Source organism: Cryptomeria japonica, chromosome 10 (genome assembly GCF_030272615.1).
Source record: "Cryptomeria japonica chromosome 10, Sugi_1.0, whole genome shotgun sequence".
In the NCBI taxonomy this organism is placed as follows: domain Eukaryota; kingdom Viridiplantae; phylum Streptophyta; class Pinopsida; order Cupressales; family Cupressaceae; genus Cryptomeria; species Cryptomeria japonica.
This window is the reverse complement of record NC_081414.1, coordinates 776,789,539-776,809,687: the sequence shown is the minus strand read 5'-3', so window position 1 is coordinate 776,809,687 and position 20,149 is coordinate 776,789,539.

Sequence of the window (20,149 nt, the reverse complement as noted above, 5' to 3'; positions counted from 1 at the left end):
GTTCTAGATTTTTTTTTTGAATTAACTTTATTGTCCCTTGATTAATATGATTGAGGGACCCCTTTGGAGAAAAATATTTGTAGAATTCCTAGAAATGTTCCTTATTGAACGTTATAATATAGATAAATGTGCGTTCATAAAGATTAATAGAAATTTGACTTACCTGCAGTCTCCAACAATTGGCTTCAAAGTTCAAACAGCGTATATTCAAGGAGAATACTTATCCATTGTAGACAAAAAGTGGAGCTATCATCTTCAGAATCTAGGCTACGCAGATGAAGCTAATTCGTAATCACAAATGCAGAAGTATGTGCACCCAAATTGTGGAAAATGGGAGGAAACGTTTTTTTCAAATAGGTCAGTTTCGTCTTTTGCAAGCGGATGAAAGTGGGCTCCAATTATATTTTCTCTTAGACGTCGACATTGAAATTATAAGCTCAAAATTGTCCAAATTATAAGCTCAAAATTGTCCAAGTTTTCAGTTCGTTTACGTGGGATAAAGGGCACTCCTTGAGCCACGAGTTTTTCTATAGCGTTTGGGCTACGCTGTTGAAGGGAATTATTATGACAAACACAGAAGGATGTGCACCCAAATTGTGGGAAATGGGAGGAACGTGTTCTCTCAAAAAACTCAGTGTCGTCTTATGCAAACGGATGAAAGTGGGTTCCAGTTTTAACACCCTTAAACAAGGAAAAAACAGGTAAGTGCGCAAACACTATTTTCTCTTAGACGTCTACTTTGAAATTATTAGCTCAAAAATGTCAAAGCTTTCAGTTCGTTTACGTTAGATAAACGGCACTAATTGCGCCATGGAGTTTTCCATTTAAGTTTGAAAATAAACCAGAAACATAAGGCCGTCAAGGTAAACTTCTTCCCCTGGGGTGATTTTTGAAGAAAAATACAAATGCTCTGGTTATAGGAATGGAGATGAAGAATTTGGTCTTAGCAATTACGATTATTATTACACTGCATAATTGCAGTTTACTAGAGGTGGATGGTGCATTGCGTCATTCACTGCAATATTAAACCCCATATATATATAGAGTAATGGTGGGAAACTATTGTCAGGGTTAAATTAAGATAATAAAACTACTAAATGATCTAATTAACTATCACATTTGAAAGGAGAGGGAATCTAATAGATCTAACCTTAATAGATTGAGATTTTGATCACATTTCAGGTTTCTTTGGCAGAACTTTCTCTTTCCTAGATTGAATTGATTTGATTATTTGATAATTAGGACAAAATAGGTGATAGTTGAAGAATTCTAATAGAAACAGTAAGCTATAGATGTCACATAGAGCCACTGACTTGGATCTAGGCAAAATAAGTTGTTTCGAATCTACTCTCAAAAGTTTGACCTAATTTTTCAAGCCTAGGTAATATCAATTCGCTATGGTCTTCCGAATTTTTTGTCATCGAAAGTTGAAATTGTTCATATCTATGAACTCTGTTGGTATTCTTGAGTGCAACTCTATACTTGTTCGTACACACAAAGAGAAAGGAAAAAATGTTGGGAATAGGGGTTTTGTTTAAGTCAAACCCCGATTTTGAAATTAACAATAAAATTGAATTCATAAATATAAATGAAGGACTACAGTAAAATACTTTCCTTTTGGGGAAAGGGTTGAAAATGATTGATAACCTAATGACATACCTTAATGACATTTTGTTTAACCTTCATAAAGGAATTAGGGTTTCATGTGTGTTGTCTTCATAAAACATAGATCATGGATGTCAGCTTTAATGTTTGAAACTTGACTTCACTTCTGCTCCAATGCTTCATGAAAGACTGATTGTTTGTTCACTTGAATTTTCTAGAGTGCAGATTTTGATTTAAATTCATTAGATCATTGATTAGGTTTAAAATGAGAGGGGTGGACCTCCTTTAATACTTTCTTGTCAAAAAACAAATTGATTTTATATCACAAGATGACATGGTATCTAGGTGCCCGCTAAAATTATGTAACCATTATGAGACCCCAAATTGGGCCCTTTTTTAGAGCACCATGGGACTGGGCACCATCCTCTTGATTTAGGACCAGGGCACCCAGTGCCATGGTCCTAGAAATCAAGGCTCTAGGTTTGGGGGGACTCTGTGAAGGTGGTGAAATTTTTTTTTGGATATGTTGTGGGAGGAGTATCAGTACTTCAATTATACCTTGGATGCCAAAATGTCAATGTGTCATTCAAGTGAGGACACAATTGTAGGCGAGTACAATTTAGGATGCTACATTTATCCCTCACTTTAGTGGGAGTATGACACTAAGAATACTCATGGTAAACTACAAAATCTTACATTGAAAAATTTCATCAAGATATAAAAAAGACAAGACACACTAAGCCCCCAAGGACTTTAGGATCTTACTACTCTAATATCTAAATAAAAGGGACATCATAAGAAAGAGAAATGGGAGCGAGAACATGACTACTAGCCTACTAATATTCGCTTACTATGAATGATAAAAAAGAAATAAGTCTTAGTTTGCAAAGTAATTTGATGATCAAAACATGTCATGGTGTGTGTATAAATTGTAATTGAGTGGAGTGTATACCCCATGTTAAAGATATTCCATACACCTTATTAGATGTAAATTCTTTAAAATAGTGCATGCATCCAAATGACAAGAATGTTATCAAAATGAGATGCCTCCAAAAAAGGACAAATCAAAGGATAATGGTCACAAACATAAAATCACATACGCGATCCACTAACTGGATGGTCAGTATGCTCTTATGATAAATAATGAATATTTTTAGTGAAATGTAATGTCCCCTACCTGATCTATTTAAATATACTAAAATTGATAGATTTTCTTCAATAAGTTATTAGTAGGTGCTTATCTATTTTCCTCACTAGATGATTAATATCATTATTAATATAGATATTAGACCCTGCTACTACTTTGGTTTTAAGGGACAAAGGTTTACGTATGTTACCAAAGCGCTTAGAGACCAAATACAATAGGCTCCCTCAAAGTTTACAGATCCAAGCCCTTACCTATCTTGGGTCTATACCCTCAAGGCTTATGGGTCGGTGATGCCCACCCTATCTTGGGACTTAACCTATTGCTTGGATTTAGACTGTCCCTCTTTGGAACATCTCATCCCCGTCTTCTTAAATATTGACAGTACTAACATGATTTAAACCATAAGTACACTAACTTCTCATGTATTATGAATATATATTATATTAAGTATGACTGTCATACATATTGCAGTTTATAACAATATTATTACTAGATTCTGCATAACAACTTTATCAGGATTCATATACTAAGCATACATATTAAGCACATCCCCATGCATACCACCAAGAACAAGGATGTTACTACCTGTAACTTGATAACAATTCTGATCTGATCTGATCAATGGTGATGCTATTGGATGCTTTGATTTCTTTCCTTTATATTTCTCAATATGAGGGAGAGGTCACACCTCTTCATCATGCATGCCCTTTGGCAAGAGACGCACCCTTTCACCATTAGCACCTTTTGAAAGAGTGCAGCTCTTCATTATTTCTGCCCTTTGAAAGGGAAATAACCTTTCATAATCAGGTCTGCAATTCTTATTTAAATCAAATGTGCACTTCTCCTTTCCAAATTATCCCCCTCTCAAATGAGGTTCTCTTCCCCCTTTTATATCTCACATTGTTGAGGGAGTTACAACTTTTCCTTCCATGTCTTTTAACCATTCATTAACTTAATTAATTTTAATTAATTATCTTTAATTATATTTTTTTATATTTTAATTTATTTATTTATTTTTTTATTCTTTTGTATTGTAATTTTATTATTTTATTATTATTAAATTATATTTCAATGTAGGGACATAAAATCACATACATGATCCACTAACTGGATGGTCAGTATGCTTTTATGATAAATAATGAATATTTGTAGTGAAATGACCTCATCACCCAAAGGTAGTGGAACTACAAGCACGATGGAAGAAGGGAACACATGTCTTTTAATTCAGCATGAAAGAGACCAAAAGAGATCTCATCGCTTTGCATCATCCCCCAATAGACAACACAAGGGCCAACATACAGAATAATTGAGATGCAAATAAAAGAATTTCACAACAGATTCAACCTCTTTATTACCTTGCATGAACGGAGTAACAAGGCTCATCCAAAGATAGCCTAACATAACACAATTAACATCATAGGGGAAACACATTACAAACAAGAAAAGAGACAAGAGAGGACCTATGACATGAATGAAGCTAATCAGGAAAATCATCTGCCTCCCAATCGTACTGAACATTAATTTGGCAAGGTGGACAAGATGAAAGAGGAGCTACTTTGAGAATGGTAGATGGAGCTGCTACAAGTTTCAAGCAAGGACCATTCTCTAATGATGAGTCACTTTGTTTATCACTAGGAGCTAGGGTTAATGCTTTTGAACATAGATCATGCTTAACATCAACAAGATTATACATATCATAAGAATCATTAAAATCAACATTGTTAACATGAACAACATCATCATCCATTTCATCATCTAGATTAATAAAAATAGGATCTGTAACATGAAAAGAGCATGAACTATGTCATTTTTCTTAAGCATTTTTAATCTTGGTGTTTTAGGTTGAACTTCCTCCCTAGGGTTAGGTGAAGGCTGAACAAATGGGATCAAGTCAATATTTGGTGTCTTTAGGGAGGAAATGATTCGGGAATAAAGTTCACAAGTCTTAGCACAATTCCTTCATCAATATTCTTGTGTACAATGGTTCCTTTTAGTTTTAGACGAGGGTTGTGAAGGTTAGGGATCAATGGACATAGGCTTCTTTTCTTCCTTTTAAAGGAGGAGGAATGGAAGAAATCGCTCTGGGTTGAGACATACAAGATGCCAAGTGCTTTCCTTTATAAGATGTAGGAGGCCGAACTATGACATATATGGGAGGAATAAGTGGTGTGGGAAGGATACCAGGTCCACTATGAGGAGGAGGAATAGATCTAGGGTCTCTATAATTACTCAAAGATATTATCATTTTATTTTTCCACTTTTCATAAGATAGAAAAAGGGCATCACTTCAAGGCTTAAGAGGCCCAGGTTGTTTAGGCCAAAAGTAATCAAAGGTTAAATTTCCACACTTCATTGTAGGTTGGTAAAGGCTATGATTAATTGTTATGATAGTGTCATTATGACAGAATTTTAAACATTTATGAATTTTAGAAGGGATAGCATTCATGGAAGAGATCCAAGGATTTCCTAACTTCACATGAAATTGATCTAATGTAGGGATAATAGAAAACCCTCAAAACCTCTCTTCATCTAGATCAAACACCGATTGGTCTACTTGTTATGTTGGGGCTTCTTCTCCTTCATCTTCACTCACATCTTCAATATGTTGGCCTCTTCACTGGGCTATCTCAACGGCTTCCAACTGGGTTCCAATTCCTTCCAACATTTCCATCACAACAAGGTCTGCAATCCCACGTGCTTTGCCATTCCTATTTCCTCTTCGCCCCATTCCTCTATAGTTGTAGGTCGGATCCATATTCCATCACCCTACAACAAAATTTCTCAGGACAATGCAATCTCTAGAATGAAAACTCACTCTGATACCACTTGGTGCAGTCACCAGTTAGGAAAAATAATCAAAGAGATCAATCTGGACTAGTCGGCAAGAGTAAACACAATAGGAACACAAGGATATGATGTAGCCAATGCAGACCTGAGTGAATGATATCATGAAAAATTATTTATAATCAATCGACAACATAAAAGTTACAAAAACCGACTCACTAGGCTGCTAAAACATGCTTAATTATAAAACAGGTCACAACCAGGACCTCAAATCTTAAGATCTGTCTTCTATGTTCTATCTCTTAACTTACCTATATTTTAATGCTCAATTAAAATTCTTTATACAATCAAAGGGGATCCCATTGGCCCAAAAAGGGATCAAATACCGAAGAACAAGACTTAACGTATAAAACAACAAGATCGGCCTCCGCCAAAGAAATTTGTTTGAAAAATCCAAAGGATGAAGTGTAGAGCAAAGGGAAGGTAGGCCACATGCCAAGGAACATCAGAATCAATGCTTAGGGCTCCGCAAGCTACAAAAGGGATCCGATAGATTCTGATAGATTTAGGTCCAGACAACCGGTACCAAAAAACCGTCTTGGAAACCGGTAGTGATAATTTGCCAGAAAATGATCCAAATGCTCTGTTGTTTAGGAATAAGGTAGATGATTGAGTCCTCAAGCAACTTTATTTCATGGTTTCCTATTTGCAACATATGATGTATATTTATATAAGCATATATGTACATGATGTAATATATATTATGACTTATGTAATGTTGATTTCGAAAGGTGGATAATAGTATCATTTGTTTAGGATTATTTTTGAATTGATATTTTAATTGATTTATGGTGTCAGTGGTGTTTAATGGAATTTATATGATTACTTTTCTATGTTGTTTATCGTGAAATAAGTAATAGGGTTAGTAGAAATAAAATCAATAATTGATCATTGTTGGTTATTGTATATTACTTCAATAATGTTGTGGATAAGTAATGATGTTATGATACCCTAGGGAAGGATACAATGATTATTTTAAAGAGAATAATGAATTTAAGAATGTAAGGGATATATATATGTTTAACTATTTATATATGATTATTTTTCTTGTGTACTTTAGTTCATCTGTTCATGTTTAAATTGTCTATGAAATTTATAATCAACAATGAGTTCATAAAGTTTTGTGTGTTCTTGTAATCCTTTAAAAAAATTATCTCTACTTTTCTAGTAAATTTATTAGATTCCTTAGGGTTTTTGTGGTGGGAATTGTTAGCAATTTGGACGAATTAATTATGTGTTGCATTGATGTTTTGTCATTGATGTCAATACTAATTGTTTTGCTATCTACTGACTGTCGGTAGAGTGGTTGGATTATGATATTGATCTGGAGACCATCTTCAGTATTCTCAGATTTGGTTTGTCTTGTGGTATTAGCTTGGATTGGTGATTCATGTGTTCTTGATGCATATAACATTCATTTGGTTCTGGATTTCATGATCTAGATGCTATCATTTATTCTACTAAGCCTTTTGGTCATTGGTAAGGGTTTTACCAACTGTGCTTTGTTGAAGATTTTTTTATGAATCCGATAAGTGGTGTTGGTGCGGCTTCTAGAAGGTTATCTGGATGCTGATGGTTATCTTGTTTGTACTCCAGTTCTTTGTGGTGTTTCATTTGGTTTATGGCGACTTATTTTAGGTCTGGTGGTTATTCTATTAGGTTATGGACCAGTTTGTGTAACATGTTGGTTGATGCTCCCGATGTGTCACTTGTTGGATTTATTGTTGGGATTATGTTATTTTTGTCCTAGGCTAACTTGGTTTATCATTGGTTTGTGGGATTATGTAATGGATCTATTTTATTATATTTTACATGGCTGACCTAATTGTTTAGGTCTTGGGTTGGTATAAATATGATGTAAGATCTCTTTGTAGATACTAACATAGGAGTGGGATACATGATTATTTGTGTGCGAATAATATTGTAATCATATGCAGAGGTTTTATTTTATCATAGGTGATCTAATTGGGTTTGTGAAAGAGGTTTAAGACCTCTGGTATTCAGCTTAATCACTCAGGCATAGGAGATGTTATTCTTGCAGTTCCCTCATCTTATTGGATTGTAATCTAGATTTCTTTGTAGTCAGTGAGGCTCCTTTTGTGATGAGTAGTGTGCATTCTTGCATGTTCAAGCCCCCCTTATTGTAATGACATACTTGCTACAGAAGTATTATCTGACTGTGAGTATGCTTCCCACCGTGGTTTTTTCCTTTACCGGGTTTTCCATGTGCAAATCTTGGTGTTATGTGCTATGGATGGTTGGTTAATTATTTTTCAATTTATGTTTATTCTTAACCATTACATCTCCTATTCAGATATTTGGTTTATGCATTCCGGTAGAAGGTTTTGTGAGCTTAAAATTTTATAAGCTATTGACAACTAATTCACCCCCCCTCTCAGTTGTCCACCGGTTATCCTAACAATTGGTATCAAAGCTTAGTCCTCTTTTGTAGAATCTCAACCACTTGAGGAAGATCCTATGACAATTAATAATTCAATTGCATCTATTTTCTAGAGAGAAATCCCTAAGCTTGATTCGACAAATTATAGAGTATGAAAGATTTGTATGGAGACTCATTTCAGATGTATTGGGAAATAAATTTGGGAGATCACAAAGAAAGGTTGTACTCCTCATAATCCAACATCTGACAATCCTCCTCTAGCAAGCCTGGATAAGGAAATTGAAAATGATTGTAGAACTAGAGAAGCACACTTGAGTGCACTATCTGATCAGCAAATTATGGGATTAACTTATCAATCTAATGAGAAGGCTATATGGGATAAGTTGGAATCTTTGAATGAAGGTGACCCTACAATTAAAATTACTGAACTTGATGGTTACTGGGTAAGTTATGAGATCCTGAAGATGGAAGAAGATGAAAGGGTTTTTGCTTTCATGGAAAGAGTTAATAATTTTTTTATGAAAATTCAATGTTGTGGTGGATCTCTGAGCGAAGATGAGATTATTTCTAAAGTTTTGAAATATTTGCCGCTAGATAACAAGATGAAGGCTACTGCAATTAATGAGCTGAGAACAATGGCTAACACTTCTATTAACTAGGATACTTTGGTTGGAAAATTGTCTTCTTTTGAGCTTGAAAAATTTGGTCATCAAGGAGCTGCAAAGACTGAATCTTCTTTTTATGCACCTACATCATCAACTAGCAAGAATGATTGGAAAGCTTTATATGCGAAGGAACTGGATGAAATGAAGAAAGAAGATGAAGAGTTTAAGCAATCAAAAGCCCCATTTGCTAGAAGAGTACCTAAAGGTCCTGTTGGAAGTAAGTATGAAGGAAAATCACCTTTTAAATGTTTTGCATGTAGTAAGATAGGTCATTTTGCATCTAGATTTCCTAAGAGGAATTCCAGATTTGAAGAGAGAGCTAGAAGATCTTTTAGGCCTAACCATGATTATCAGAACAAGCATAAGTACAGAAGAAACAAAGACAAATCATGTTACTATACGGATGATGAAGGTGCAACTGATTCTGACGATGAACCGACACAAAATTCGGCTAGTGGATCCGGTAGTGGTAAGGAATGGGCATTTTTTGCTATTAAGGAAGATGCTCCAGTACCTGTTATTCAAAATGAGGAAAAGGTGCTTGCTGCTAAAATTGAAGACAAGGATGAATGGATGATAGACAGTGGTTTTTAACATCATATGATTGGAGATAAAAAGAGTTTTATCTTTGCAATAATTTTATGGTTGACTAGTTAGATTTGGAGATGAAAAAGCATGCATGCTCAGAGGAAGAGGAACTATATCATTGAATGGTAAGAATAATATTAATAATGTTTATTATGTTGAAGGTTTAAGGCATAATATTTTGAGTGTAGGACAGTTGGTTGATAAGGCATTTCAATTACAGTTCAAGGATGGAAAATGCCAAATCATTAATAGATCTGATTTGAATATTGCAACCAGTACATAGACTAAAGGTAACATCTTTCATTTGAAGTTTGGTGAGAAGACATGTTTGATTGCACAAATTGATGAGAATTGGATATGGCATAAGAGGTTGTGTCATGTGAATTTTGATTGCATTGTATAGATCAGTTCAACTAAGGTTGTTAGAGATATACCTAAGATTGTGAAGCCCTATAAACCGGTATGTAAGGAATGTCAATTGACAAAGTAAGTCAGAACTTTTTTTAAGAGCATTCAAGATAAATATAATGATGTTATTGATCTTATTCATAGTGATTTATGTGGTCATGCTAGAATAAAGAGTTTTCAAGGCGATAGATATTTTATGCTAAATTGATGACTATTCTAGAATGATGTGGGTTACTTTTCTGAGGGACAAATCTGAATATTTTGAAAAGTTTAAGATCTTTAAAGATAAAGTTGATATAGAGACAGGCTTGAAGATTAAATTCCTAAGGTTAGATAAAGGTGGTGAATTTAACAGTTATTGTGAGAAGCATGGGATAAGGAGACAGTTGTTTTCCCCTAGACACCTCAACATAATGGTGTTGTGGAAAGAAATAACATAACTATCTTGGATGCGGATATAACTATGATGATGGAGGATAATATGCCTCATATCTATTCAAGAGAAGTTGTGAGCATGGTGGTATACACATTCGACAAAGTTTATATCAAAGGAGACATCGAGAAGACACCTTATGAGTTATGGTTTGTTCATACACCTTTAGTTAAGTTTTCAAAATCTTTGGTAGTAAATACCATATCAAAAGTGATGATTCCATTGGAAAATTTTATCCTAGATGTGATGAAGTGATGTTTTTTTTAATTCTAATGAAAGAAAATAATATAGATGTTATAACAACAAATTGCAGAGAATTATGGAGAGCGCTAATGTCAAGGTGGATGAGTTGTGCAAAGGTCAAATCAGAACTTATGAGAGAGAACTAGAAGTGGAGATGATCTTAACTGAACCAGTAGAACCTGTACCGAAAGAATGTTGAACTAGTTACTCCGGCAGTGTCAGGAAATTAAACAGTGATTGAAGATCAAAGCAGGGAAGCAGAAAGTCAAAAGACTCCTTGGTATGTAAGGTTATATCATTCAGAAGATCAAAACATTGGAGACAAGAACACAGGAGTAATGATAAGAAGAAAGTTGGCAACTGATGAGGTATGTTTAATTTCTCAAGTTGACCTGGCATCATTTATTGAAGCTTGTAAAGATGAATGTTGGGTGAAATCTATGAAAGAGGAATTAGATCATATTGAAAAGAACAACACATGGACTTTAGGCCCCCGCCTAAAAATAAGAATGTTCTTGGAACGAAATGGGTTTTTAGGAACAAATTGAATGAGGATGGACAAGTTGTGAGGAATAAGGCTAGATTGGTATGTAAAGGATATTCTCAGAAAGAAGGAATTGATTATGATGAGACTTTTTCTCCGGTAGCTAGGATTGAAGCTATGAGATGATTTCTTGCTTATGCTACCCATAAGAAATACAAGGTTTATTAAATGGATGTTAAATGTGGATTTCTAAATGAAGATCTTGAAGAGTAATATAATATTGAGCAACCTAATAGTTTTTAATTTTGAGATGATAAAAACATGGTTTGCAGGGTAAGGAAAGCATTATATGGATTGAAACAAGCCCCTAGAGCTTGGTATGTCAGATTGGACAAATATCTTTTGAAGCTCGGCTTCACTAAAGGTAATACCGACAATAACTTATATTATAAGATCATTGATGATGACATATTGAATATTGAGGTATTTGTTGATATCATTTTTGGAGGTGAGGATAAATTATGTATGGAATTCTCTGAAAATATGAAGAATAAATTTGAGATATCTATGATTGGGGAGATGAATTTTTTCTTAGGTTTGCAGATTAATTAGAATGATAAAGGTATTTTCATCTATCAAACTAAGTATGCTAGAGAGTTGTTGAATGAATTTGGTATGGAAAATTCTAAACTGGTTGGTAACCCTATGGTTACATGTAAGAAATTGACAAAGAAAGATGTATCAGCTCTAGTAACTCCTACAAGGTACAAATCTATGATTGGGGATTTGTTATATCTGACTCAGACTAGACTAGATATAATCAATGCTATTTATATTGTATCAAGATATCAGAGTGATCCTAGAGAGAATCATGAGTGTGTGGTGAAAAGGATTTTTTAGGTATTTGCAAGGAACAAGTGAGTATGGTTTGTTGTATCCTAAACATGATGACTTTACACTATGTTCATATATAGATGTTGATTGGCTTGGAGATGTTGATGACCTGAAGAGCACATCCGGTGGAGATTTAGTTCTTTGAAAGAAAGTTGTTTCATGTATCTGGAAAAGGAAATCATGTATCTCTTTATCTACTATTGAAGCTAAGTATATTGTTTCTGCTACTAACTGTACAAAAGGTTTATGGATGAAGTAAATGTTGAAGCATATAACAGTTGAGTGCAATGAACTAGTAGTTATTCACTGTCATAACTCTATTGCTATTGATATATCAAAGAATCATGTATTTCATTCTAAGACTAAACACATTTCTATCAAATATAATTTTTTAGAAGGAGAAGGTGGAAGCAAATCAAGTCAGACTTGTTTATGTCAACACTAAAGAGAAGATTGCAGATATCTTAACTAAAAATTTTCCTAAGGAATTATTTGAGTACTTTACAGATAGATTGGGAGTTTCTACCCCTCTAGTAGAGACTTGAGTGATGCAAGAGCATCCCCAATTCACATCAATCTTGCATCAACCAAAAACTTTTTTTTTCTTCTGTTTTGTAGTATTAGTTTTCTTTTTTGTGTGTACCAATTTTGGCTCACCAAATCTTGTGGAGTTGGATTCTACTTGAAGAATTGATCACCTTTCTTTCTTTCAGACCACATCGCATTTGGATTACTTTCCGACAAGATATCACTACCGATTTTCATGATTGTTTCTTGTTGCCAGAAACCTATTCTAGTGATGTATCGAAACCCATTCTGAAGCTTTCGGACCCTTGAGCATTTATTTCAATGTTCCTTAGCATGTGGTCGACCTTTTCCCGCGATCTACGTTTCATCCTTTGGATTTTCTAGAGGAATCTCTTGGCGGAGGCTGACCTTATTTTTTTTGCACATTAGGTCTTTTTTTTCGGGCTTTGATCCCTTTTGGGCCAATTGGATCCTTTGGATCGATATATATATATATATTTGTAATCATATTTTAGAATGAAATCAATTAGAATCAATCAGAGTATCAGATAGATAGACTGTGCCTTGAAGATAGATTTTTTTACCTATTCATGGTCTTGGTTGTGACCTATTCTACCAGGCCACTGTGCCGGTATGTTATAACCCAGTTGTTACCGGTTTGATGTAATCAAATTTCATGCAATAAAACTATATTTTCTCCATTGCCTCCATCATATCTATGTGTTTCCATTGTGTTTACTCTTGTTGACCCATCCAAATTGATCTCTTAGAGGTCCCTCCTCACCGATGACTGCTCCAAGTGGTATCGGAGCGAAGTTTCATTCTAGAGGTTGTGTGTCCTTAATTTTGTTGTAGGGTGGTGGATTGTGGATAAGATGAAGAAGAAGCCCCAATAGGACAAGTAAACCTACCAGCGGTTGATCTGGATGAAGAAAGGTTTTTAAGGGTTTTGAGTAGGGAGAACACTAAACCTCATTTTACCCCACTAGAATATGATGGGAAGTTAGATTCAGAGGAATTGATGGATTGGATCTCTTAGATGGAGAAGTATTTTGATTTTGAAAACACTAAAGAAGAGAGGAAGGTGAAATATGCCTTTACCCAGTTGAAAGGTCATTCATCTCTTTGGTGGGAGAATTTGCAAGTTGATAGACAAAGAAGAGGTAAAGAAAAGATTAAGACATGGGATGAGATGATTTATAAGTTGAAATACAAGTTTGTGTTGGTGAATTGTCAAGTGGATTTGTTCTAAAAGTTGTAGAATCTGAGATAAAAGGAATCTAGTATGAAGGAGTACACCGAAGCATTTTATAAATTGAACATTAGATGTAGACATGTTGATGATGAAGTTGAACAAATTGAAAGATACTTGAATGGATTGTGGATGTCTATAGAAGATGAACACAATATGATCAAATTGGAGAGTGTTGAAGAGGCTTACCGGTATGCACTAAAGGCAGAAAAGAAATTGAACAAAAGACATGAGAAAAAATAGAGAGGTAGACATGGAAGGTTTATCGGGAGAATATTTCAAGGAGGAAGAGGATATATTGGAGGAAGAGGAACCAATAAAAATCAGAACAAGTACAAGGAAGTGAACAAAGAAGGTAATTCATACCCGAAAGATGATAGAAATTTGTACCAGAGGAGAGAACCGAATGGTTATTGGAATGAGAACTTTGGAAGACAAGAAAAGAGGAAATTTAGAGGAACTTGCTTTAAGTGTGGAAGAGAAGGACACCGTGCATTTGAGTTTAAGAAGACAGAGGCTACTAGAGGAGTAGAAGTGGTGGAGGAAAACCCCACCGGATCAGATAATAAACCAAAAGATGGAGAATTATTGATGATTAGGAGAGCTTTGTATCATACCGAGGGAGATGAAGAATCTTTGTAGCGGAATAATTTATTCAAAACCAGATGTAAGTTATCTGGTAAGTATTGCAAATTTGTTATTGATAGTGGTAGTTCAGATAATCTTGTTTCTGAAGAGATGGCAAACAAGATGAAATTGGAAAGATTGAAACACCCTAAGCCTTATCAGATAGCATAGATTTGGGATGAACATAAGTTGTTAGTAAGTGAACAGTGTTTGATGACATTGAAAATTGGGAATTATCATGATGAAGTTTTGTGTTTTATGTATTTTGAGGAAATAGTGATAATAAAATTTGAAATTATTTAATCAAATTGAAAATTAAAAAAAAATGATTCTTTGATCTTTGTAATAATTTTTATTTTGTATTAAAGTTTTAGATTGCAAATATAGATTTCACTTTCGAATATAAGAATTTGTTTTTTTCAAAGTGTTTCAAAAATAACTCTACCACTTTAGTTTTTCATTAGGATAAAACATGTAAACTAAATTTTGGACACAAATTCAAGTAAACTGTCTCTAGCCTCATATAAATATAATGAATTTTGAGCAAAGAATGATTGAAAAAACTCTAAAATAACTCTATCACTCTAAAATAACTCTATCACTTTAGTTATAGATCATGTTAAATTGAATTTTGGGCACAAATTCAAGTAAATTGTCTCTAGCATCATATAAATGTAATGAATTTTTAGCAAAGAATGATTGAAATTTTCTTGATTGAATTCAAGGAATAGAGTCATGTCATCAACAAATTGACTAGAATGATTTTTGTTGTTAGTATTTTTTGGATTTGATTGTGTGAGAAATTTTTGACAATCGACATTTTGAATCACTCTGTGATTCATCATCAGAATGCGAGAGAGTTCAAGCAGTTGTAAAATCTAGAAACTACTAACAACAAATTTAAATTTTAAAAAAATAAATTTGTTGTAAAATGATTTTCCTTAAAATATCAATTAACCTTCAAGACAATAACCTAGATAGAATTTTATATGAATAACTTAATAGTTTGAGTAGCCTCCATTTTTTAATTATTGTTTTATCCTCTCTTTAGGTATCAATTTAATTACTCCTTTAAATAGTAATATTAGTACCTAAAAATCCTTTTTCAAATTCCTCATCATAGACCTCTAGTAGATCTTCCACAATTTAGTCACTCTTGATGTTTTAAAATTTAATAAAGATATCATGAAGCCGAATTAATTTTTCCAAACTAAAATAAATGATACTATTATAACAACTTTCTCTTTATAAATTATTTTTGACCTCATCAATGCTAGTATTATCTAATTTCTTGAGAATAATATTTTTGTAAAATATTATGTCATCAACATTACTACCATCTTCTTCTAAAAAATTCTTTTGTAAAATCTTTGAAAGGCATATGATATCTCCTCTAGATCATTTCTCATATAAAAAATAGACTTTATCCATATAAACATTAAAATATTCTCAAGCAAGAAGTCAATTGCCTTAGTCTCTTGCAAATAGATAAAATCCAACTTACTCTTCCTAGTACAAAAAAGACCTAAGGAAGTATTTCAAAGAATCATGTATATTCCTTTGCAGCACTCTTGTCTTTCGCTTGTTATAGATTGGATGTTCAAAGCTAAAATATTAGTTCAACATTTTTAAAAAGAGATTGACCATCAACGTTTTTATATTACTCATTTGAATTGATATGATTTGTTTTCATCTTTTAATTGGTTAAAATATATTTTATATTTAAACTAAAACTTTTAATGAAACAAGATAGAAAACATAAAACGAAATACAGTTCAGCGCGACAATCTTAATCTTATCGTTCCGTGCTCAAAGCATCCAAAATATTTTCCACTCGGATTGAATTGTATCCAAGTCTTCTGCCCGACTTATCTCGACCGACACGAAAGACTTGACTTACCTGCAGTATTCAACAATTAGCCTCAGATGTCAACTAGCCTGGGATATTCAAGTAGAATATTTATTCATTGTAAAAAAAATTGGAGCTATCATCTATAGCGTTTGGGCTACGCTGGTGAGGCTAATTAGTAATCACAAATGGGAGGAACCAACTCTTTCAAATAGCTCAGTTTCGTCTTTGGCCAGCGGATGAAAGAGGGCTCCAGTTCTATTTTCTCTTAGACGTCGACTTTGGAATTATTAGCTCAAAAATGTCAAAGTTTTCAGTTCGTTAACGTGGGATAAAGGGCACTACTTGAGCCATGAGTTTTTCTATAGCGTTCGCGCTACGCTGTTGAAGCTCATGAGTATGACAACGGATGAAAATGGGAGGAACGTGCTCTCTCAAATAACTCAGTTTCGTCTTCTGCCAACGGATGAAGATGAAAGTAGAGTTATCATCTTCAGCGTCTAGCCTACGCTGGTGAAGCTAATTGGTAATCATAAATGCACAAGGATGTGCACCCAAATTGTGGAAAATGGGAGGAACGTGTTCTTTCAAATAGCTCAGTTTCGTCTTATGCCTACGGATGAAAGTGGATTCTACTTCCATTTTCTCTTAGACGTCGACTTTGAAATTCTTAACTAAAAATTGTCAAAGTTTTCAGTTCGTTTACGTGGGATAAAGGGCACTACTTGAGCCGTTCCAATCTTTATATGTTGAGTAAAAATGGAATTAGTGAATATTATGACACTACTTCCAATGAATTTATTCAACAATTCACATTAAATGTGTGTTTTCAAGATTATAAACATTATCAAAAAAATCAAATTAGTTAGTTTAATATATTATATAGTGATTGGGGATTCATAACACCACTACTCTAAACATTTGTTTTCAAATTAGAATAAATTTAAAAGTATGAGGGAAGAGAAATGTATATTTTAGACGAATCACTTCACAAGGATCATATATTCATGCTCACTTTTATAACTTTAATTATTTGTCAATATTTTCAAGACATTTCAAGTTGTTTTACACCACCTTCTAAATGATAGGATTATGTAATTCTGGTCTTCCACAATCAATGATATCATTTATAATGAAACATTGCAAATCCATTATTGAAAAATCACCTATAGGACCGAGTAAAGAAAATGAATGGCGTATAAGAGTCAATTTGAATCATGATTTTCCACTCCATTGTAAAATTACTTGACTTTATTTAATAGAATAGGAAAAAATTATACCAATATATTTAGACATATTTTTTTACTTTTTATTTGAAAGGTTATCATTTTCTATTCAAATATAGCATCATTTAGATGTTCACTCAAGGAATAGACTTCAAAGAAAATAATGATGCTTTTAAATCTTGATTTGGTCCATATGTCCATCATTGAAACTAAGGCAAAAGGTAGTATGTTTTTTAATATTTTAAATAGAAGTAATAGGAATCTGATGTTATATACACATATATAAGAGGATTGAGATGGTTATTTTATTAATATATTTAAAATATTAATGTATATGGTGAAAATGGAAACAACAATATTGAAAGACTAAATAGATTCAACCACAAAACCCTAGCCTAGCAACAACAAAGATCCACCATAACATATGAAGATTACCTAAGACAATGCAAATCAAATGAAATCACAAAGATTATACCATCACATGTCCAATAGGGTTTGAATCTCCATTCTTTCTATCTCCATTGATCTTGCTTGATATATTTGCTCTCAGATTTTATGTGTGCATAAGAGCTCAACAAAGAACGGAAATGTGGTTGCAAGTTGGATCGCATATGAAAGTGCAAAGGTGTAGTATAGTCAATTGATCAAGTAATTAGCATAGATTCATTAGGGTTGATAATGAAGGAAGCATCTCCTTATATAGAAGACACTATAAGAAATGGAGGGATAAGATTGATAGGTGTAAAAGATAAATGGTCAGCTAAGATTAGAGGGTAGGTAGAGAAAATAAGAAAATAATGAGAGGGTAGGTGGTGTATGAATTAAGAGATGAATGACATGTGTCATAGGTAGAAAAGGTTAATGAATTAATTAAATAAATAAAGATTCATTCAATTAATAGAAGAAGTGGGATAATTAAATAAATAAAAGTATTTATTTAATTTAGGAAAAGGATAATTTAAATAAATAAATGTATTTATTTAAATGAGAAATAAGGGTAGAAGAGAATAAATGAATTAATTAAATAAATAAAGATATTTATTTAATTAGACATGACAATTTTAGGTGTCTACATTTTGCCCCTCTTTGAGACAATGCAGCTTGTCGCGTTGTTTCAAAGAAGATAAGATGAACTGATACAAAGTTGCCCCAAGATGGGAATGATATGCCCCCTCGAGAGATTGGATGAAAATGTCTAGAAAAGATCACAGACAATCTCTTGATAAGAAAGAAAGGCTAGAATGGACTAACAAGATAGGATAGAGTGACAAAGTCATAGGATAATGAAGACTGACTCGGGAGACTAGGGCTAGGGTAGTCTATAAGATAGACTACGAGGGAAAACATCCTCATTGTCATCCACACACCTAAGAGATCAGAGTGCAGAGATACCAGAGAGTAGTCACCAACGATGGCATTGGTGCATAGATTCGATTACGTTCACCGATATCAAAGGCTAGCAGATGCAGGAGAGTCGGTAAGTACCTCAAAACCTCCTTGTACTTTGATATAATAAATGTTGTCATTAATGCATCTTAGGTAGTGCAATAAATGCGATTTTAAGAAATGTCAAAAAATGTCGAGGCACATCTGCATTGGTGCTAGGTGCGTCTAGGTTGGCTAGGCGCGTCTGTGTTTGTGCCAAGCGCATCTGTGCCAAAAAAAGTGTCTGTGCAAAGTGCAAGCGCGTCTACATTGTGCAGGTGCGTTTATGTTATGTGGGCACGCCTGTGTAGAGCAGAGGCACGTCTGTGTATTTCAGGCGCGTCTATGTAGAGCAGGTGCATTTGTGCAGTCTGTAAGTGCGTTTATGTCATTAAGGCGTGCTTGTATCTTCTAGGTCAAATCGACAGTTCTATGATGAATGTACGCTGTTGATTGGATAAGCTGCTGAGAGGATACACTCAAGCAAGTCCTCTAGGGAAGACTAGGATAGCAGATAGGGCTAGGAATTATAATTTTGTGATAGAACATACGTTGCCAATTAGGAAACTACTCAAGAGGATACACTCAAGAAGAGGTCGTAGGATAGAATAGATCAAGGCACTTTGTGATGAACAGGGAATACCAAGACACAGTACTTTGTGATGAACAGGGAGTACTAAAAAGAATAACACTTTGTGATGAACAGGGAGTGCAAATATGAGTAGCACTTTGTGATGAATAGGGAGTGCAAAACATGTAGTACTTTGTGATGAACAGGGAGTACCAATAGGATAAGTAGAAACACTTTGTGATGAACAGTGAGTGTCACTAGAATAGAAGCAACACTTTGTGATGAACAGGGAGTGTCACTTTGATAGAGTATCATAAGCACTTTGGATAATAAGCAACATTTTGTGATGAACAATGAATGCCACTCTGACTGACATGATTGACTTGCTTGACTGTAGGAGTACTTACCTATGCTAGAGTCACGCGAGATATTCCCATCGACTCACAGGTTACGACCAGAGCTAACATTTGAGGACAGAGCCATGATTGAGGATATGGGTCTATGATTCATTTTGTATGTGCCTGAGTTTCGGGCGAACCTGGGGTTGCTGACTGCGCTGGCTGAGAGATGGCATTCTGAGACATGCACATTCCATTTGCCGATGGGTGAGATGACAGTCACCTTAGAGGATGTGTATAGGATTATGAGGATACTGATCGATGGGGAGTTAGTACCCTACGATCGAGACGGAGATAGGGATGCATTGAGATGAGTGTTCCAGGATCTAGGAATGAAGATGAGGGCTGGACATGTGTAGCCACAAGAGCAGCCATAGGGACAAGGTGAGGGGAGAGAGGAAGAGGATGAGCTACTATCCTCAAGGGAGATCTGCTAGGGACAGGCAAATGAGATCCAGGATCTAGAGAGGGATACAACTAGACTCAGGAGATAGTTGAGGGACACTGAGCAAGAGAGGGATCAGGATATTCAATGCTATATGGAGGCTGAGACAACACTAA